The sequence below is a fragment of the Pleurodeles waltl genome, chromosome 12 (genome assembly GCF_031143425.1).
Source record: "Pleurodeles waltl isolate 20211129_DDA chromosome 12, aPleWal1.hap1.20221129, whole genome shotgun sequence".
Lineage (NCBI taxonomy): Eukaryota > Metazoa > Chordata > Amphibia > Caudata > Salamandridae > Pleurodeles > Pleurodeles waltl.
Genome location: NC_090451.1, coordinates 118,032,050 through 118,037,976, shown reverse-complemented (window position 1 = coordinate 118,037,976; position 5,927 = coordinate 118,032,050). Strand labels below are relative to the sequence as shown.

The following is a 5,927-nucleotide window of genomic DNA, read 5'->3' as shown; positions in this document are numbered from 1 at the left end:
CCAACTCAGAATCTTCCTACTCTTTTATAGGCTTTGCAATTTTATCTCTTTGAGGATCTGGATACTGTAGACATAAAGATTGTTTCCTATAAAGTTATTTTCCTATTTCCTATAACCTTGCTGAGAACAATTGGGGAGCTGGGAGCCTTAAAATGCTGTCCTCTCTTCATTTGATACTTTGGAAGATGGGGTAACTTTAAGGCCTAGCCTTACCTTTGCTGCAAAGGTTAAGTCTATTTTTGATAGATCTTAGGAAATAATTCTTCCTTCTTTCATTCCCTCTCCTTCCTCTCGGGAGGAACATTTGCTGAATACACTTGATGTTTAAAGAGCTCTTTTCATTCATGTCACCAGGCCTCTGCAGTTCAGGAAAACCGACTCCTTGTTTGTGACTTTTGGACAGCCTGGAAAAGACAAGAAGGTGACTTTTATGACTCTGAGTAGGTGGATTAAGTTGTCAATTTTTCTGGCTTTGCAAGGCTTTTTAGAATATCTTCCAGTTCAGGGATGGTCTACGAGAGGAATGGCCACCTCCTGGGTTGAATTCAAGTGAGTAACAATCTAGGAAATTCCTAGGGTGGCTACTTTGTCCTCAGAGCATACATTTGTCAAGCATTATGGCTTAATAATGTTTCTGTTTTGCATTTGAGTACCAATGTTTTGAACTCTGCATTACCCTTAGTCCATCTTGTCTTTGTCACAAACATTACATCCTGCCCACCTTCCCATCAGTCCTTTGGCAAGGGCTTGGCACCCAGGTTGGGTGCATGGGGCTAGCATTTAAGGATCCTCCTGTTCTTTCTTCCTGTTGGAAGGTGACATCACCTTACTTTGTAATGACTGTCACAAGGACGCAATGGACTAAGGCTAATGAAGATTACCAATAAGTAACCAACGCATCACCACTCTTTCTGAAAGTGCGTGGCTCATTCCGCAGGAGTAGTTCTTTGTATGATTCCTGGATTTTCAGAAGCCCTTTGATGGCAGCACCCCCACACTGAAAATTGTTTCAGCACCACTGTACAAGGGTCAGTTGTCATGCTCATCTGCGGCGTAAATTTGCATTGAAATAGTCTAACTCCCCAGGCCTTGTCTTTTGCTCAATTTGCCTTTGTGAGTTTTCTCTCAATCACTGTCGACTTCCTTTGATCTTTCTTTCTTCTTTCACTTCACCTTCGCCTTCAGTGTATCTTTCGGCCCTCTTAAGAGACACACCCCCTTGTAGCCACTTCTATACTTCTGTCACCTAATTATTTTCCTATCCTTTCCCCTGTAACGTTGCTGATCCTAGCTATAGCATCACTATCCAGAATCTGTTCACCTGAGTTATGTTCCTCTTATCCCCACGCATCTAATAATCAGCTCTTGGTCTCCCTCCACCTCTCACGAGACATAGGGGATTATTCTAACTTTGGAGGAGGTGTTAATCCGTCCCAAAAGTCACGGAAAAGTGACGGATTTACCACCAGCCGTATTACGACTCCATTATATCCTATGGAACTCGTAATACGGCTGGTGGTATATCCGTCACTTTACCGTCACTTTTGGGACGGATTAACACTCCTCCAAAGTTAGAATAACCCCCATAGTCTGAGGCAGTGTCTCCATCTTGGAGAGACAATCCCTTGTACTTGTGTTGTTCTACTGGCGCTGCCGGCTTGAGCTTTGGTCAGCAGTGGCAAAAGAAGGACTAATGGAAAGTGAACGTATACTGGAGCAACAGAGTGTATGGATTTATGAGAGCTTGATTAAATGAGAAAAAAAGAGTTTAGTTGAGAGAAAAAATGCAACCTGGCCGGTACAGGGATCGAACCCACGACCTTGGCGTTATTAGCACCACGCTTTAACCAACTGAGCTAACCGGCCATGAGTACTAAAGATATCCTTTTTCCATGTAATGCAGATAGATAGAAGAGTTGGTCTCACTATCGCAATTCCTTCATACTTTTCTCCATCTGCCCCCTGTCTGGATTACAATAACAAGAGCTGTGGAGTGCTGCACGCCAGCCTCAGTGCCTCTTCTTTCACTCAATCTCACTGTGTGCTGTGATATCTTTGTAACATCGCTTGTTGCCGGAAAAAAAGGAAAGGAGGGATAGTATTTTTATTCTTTTACAACAAAACCCAAAATGCATCGGCTTGCTTGGTCATTAAGTTTACAAGGCCAGCTGCTTTTGAGATATTATAATTATAGTGGTTATTCGGCGTTGGAGGTAAGAGAGTTTTTTTTAGGTCTGGCCGTTCCTTCTGCTTCAAATTACTTGAGCTCATGTCAACAAAGTAACAACAAAACATAGCCAACGGTTCGTTGCTCAAGCCTTCCCTACTGCGCCTTCCCATGTCTCTCCTGCCGACCACAGTGCAGGAAATCTGAGTTTGCATTTGCGCGAAGAGACGTACAACACAAGAAGGCGCGCTTTTGTGCGCCGGGCACCACCCGGCCTGTGCATTCCTCACTGTCGTGAGATCAGTTTACTCAGCAGAGCATGACGCTGCAATTGGTTAGTAGGGCAGGCCTGACCAGAATAGTATATTTGGGGTCATGTATTTGATTGCATTTTTAAAACAGTAACAGAACTTAACTGCAATGTTTAAATAGGTCTAGACATATTTAAACAGTGTCAATTTAATAGAAGAATTGTGGACAATTCAGAGGGGAGGCACCAATGTTTTTTTTTCCCATTGGGTGGATGCGGCATTAAAGAGTTTGAAGACCACTGGTCTAAGTGAACACTAATACACCTGGATGCTCCTGAATTCCTCGCAACAGATGCCAGCAAACCTGGCTGGAGAGCTACTGTGTTGGACTGATCCTGTTGATTCAAGTGGTCTTTCCTAGAGAGTCAGAGGTCATGGAAATACATGGAGTTGATGGTAATCTTCAGGGCTTTGAAGTTTTCCCATCATCATCTGTCTCAAAAAAATGTGCTAGTAAAGACAGAGAATAAGGTAGCTGTCTTTTACATTAACCAACAGTGAAGCATGCATTCAAAATCCCTCAATGCAATAGCAGAACAATTGGGTTATTGGGCAGAGATCAACCTGTTGCACACGTCGGCAGTACACATCAAGGGCACCGACAATGTGATGGCAGACAGCTGGAGGTTTCCAAATTTGCTGGAGTTGACGTTATCCAGGTCGTTGTTTTGAGAGATATGCCGAGAGTTTGTGAAACCCTTTCTGGATATCTTTTCAAACAAGGACAATGCTCATCATTGTCGATTCTGATCCAGGCTTCCGGAACAAGGAGCCTAGGTAGTGGACGTATTGGTGATAAAGTGGCTGAGAAGTCTCCTTTATACATTCCCCCACTTTTTATTGATCCAGATGGTTCTCTTCAAGTCTCAGCAGGGGCGGGGGAACTTTATTCTTGTGGGCCCTTATTGGCCAGAGATGTCATGGTTTCCTCTTCTGAATCCCTGGCTCTTCTACCTCCTTGGGTACTGCTCAAGTGTGTCTCTCTCAAAACGTCATCCCTGACCTTCTTGCTCCAACTCACTCTATCGCTTTGGAGGTTGAGAAGTCTGGACTGCTAGCAAAGGGTCTTTCCTCTTCCTTAGTGGAGTTAATTCAGCACTCCAGCAGGCCTTCTACTTCGAAGTCTTACTCAAAGAACTGGAAGTCTTTTGAGACGTGATGTTCTGCTCATGATCTTTTGGCACCTACCTGTAGTTTGACTGCTATTTTGCATTTTCTTCTGAATGGGTTTCACTTGAATCTCTTTCCACACTGAAAGCTCATTGCTTTGCGATAAAGGTTTTTAGGGACTTTTCTGTACCTTCGAAGATGTTACAATCTTTGGTGTCTAGACTGTTCTGATCTTTTGTCAATTGTAAGACCAGTTGAAAAATCCCTTTTCTCCAACTCAGAATCTTCCTACTCTTTTATAGGCTTTGCAATTTTATCTCTTTGAGGATCTGGATACTGTAGACATAAAGATTGTTTCCTATAAAGTTATTTTCCTATTTCCTATCACCTTGCTGAGAACAATTGGGGAGCTGGGAGCCTTAAAATGCTGTCCTCTCTTCATTTGATACTTTGGAAGATGGGGTAACTTTAAGGCCTAGCCTTACCTTTGCTGCAAAGGTTAAGTCTATTTTTGATAGATCTTAGGAAATAATTCTTCCTTCTTTCATTCCCTCTCCTTCCTCTCCGGAGGAATATTTTCTGAATACACTTGATGTTTAAAGAGCTCTTTTCATTTATGTCACCAGGCCTCTGCAGTTCAGGAAAACCGACTCCTTGTTTGTGACTTTTGGACAGCCTGGAAAAGACAAGAAGGTGACTTTTATGACTCTGAGTAGGTGGATTAAGTTGTCAATTTTTCTGGCTTTGCAAGGCTTTTTAGAATATCTTCCAGTTCAGGGATGGTCTACGAGAGGAATGGCCACCTCCTGGGTTGAATTCCAGTGAGTAACAATCTAGGAAATTCCTAGGGTGGCTACTTGGTCCTCAGATCATACATTTGTCAAGCATTATGGCTTAATAATTTTTCTGTTTTGCATTTGAGTACCAATGTTTTGAACTCTGCATTACCCTTAGTCCATCTTGTCTTTGTCACAAACATTACATCCTGCCCACCTTCCCATCAGTCCTTTGGCAAGGGCTTGGCACCCAGGTTGGGTGCATGGGGCTAGCATTTAAGGATCCTCCTGTTCTTTCTTCCTGTTGGAAGGTGACATCACCTTACTTTGTAATGACTGTCACAAGGACGCAATGGACTAAGGCTAATGAAGATTACCAATAAGTAACCAACGCATCACCACTCTTTCTGAATGTGCGTGGCTCATTCCGCAGGACTAGTTCTTTGTATGATTCCTGGATTTTCAGAAGCCCTTTGATGGCAGCACCCCCACACTGAAAATTGTTTCAGCACCACTGTACAAGGGTCAGTTGTCATGCTCATCTGCGGCGTAAATTTGCATTGAAGTAGTCTAACTCCCCAGGCCTTGTCTTTTGCTCAATTTGCCTTTGTGAGTTTTCTCTCAATCACTGTCGACTTCCTTTGATCTTTCTTTCTTCGTTCACTTCACCTTCGCCTTCAGTGTATCTTTCGGCCCTCTTAAGAGACACACCCCCTTGTAGCCACTTCTATACTTCTGTCACCTAATTATTTTCCTATCCTTTCCCCTGTAACGTTGCTGATCCTAGCTATAGCATCACTATCCAGAATCTGTTCACCTGAGTTATGTTCCTCTTATCCCCACGCATCTAATAATCAGCTCTTGGTCTCCCTCCACCTCTCACGAGACATAGTCTGAGGCAGTGTCTCCATCTTGGAGAGACAATCCCTTGCACTTGTGTTGTTCTACTGGCGCTGCCGGCTTGAGCTTTGGTCAGCAGTGGCAAAAGAAGGACTAATGGAAAGTGAACGTATACTGGAGCAACAGAGTGTATGGATTTATGAGGGCTTGATTAAATGAGAAAAAAAGAGTTTAGTTGAGAGAAAAAATGCAACCTGGCCCGTACGGGGATCGAACCCACGACCTTGGCGTTAATAGCACCACGCTTTAACCAACTGAGCTAACCGGCCATGAGTACTACAGATATCCTTTTTCCATGTAATGCAGATAGATAGAAGAGTTGGTCTCACTATCGCAATTCCTTCATACTTTTCTCCTTCCGCCCCCTGTTTGGATTACAATAACAAGAGCTGTGGAGTGCTGCATGCCAGCCTCAGTGCCTCTTCTTTCACTCAATCTCACTGTGTGCTGTGATATCTTTGTAACATCGCTTGTTGCCGGAAAAAAAGGAAAGGAGGGATAGTATTTTTATTCTTTTACAACAAAACCCAAAATGCATCGGCTTGCTTGGTCATTAAGTTTACAAGGCCAGCTGCTTTTGAGATATTATAATTATAGTGGTTATTCGGCGTTGGAGGTAAGAGAGTTTTTTGTAGGTCTGGCCGTTCCTTCTGCTTCAAATTA

General features: G+C 43.2%; 2 non-coding genes across 2 annotated transcripts; both read right to left on the bottom strand.

Moving 5' to 3' along the window:
• Window positions 1-1,792: 1,792 nt before the first annotated feature.
• Window positions 1,793-1,866, bottom strand: TRNAI-AAU (transfer RNA isoleucine (anticodon AAU)). Its single transcript has one exon. It is a non-coding gene; the product is annotated as a tRNA-Ile (tRNA).
• A 3,593-nt stretch (window positions 1,867-5,459) lies between these two features.
• On the bottom strand, window positions 5,460-5,533 carry TRNAN-AUU (transfer RNA asparagine (anticodon AUU)). The gene has a single exon. It is a non-coding gene; the product is annotated as a tRNA-Asn (tRNA).
• Window positions 5,534-5,927: the final 394 nt, after the last annotated feature.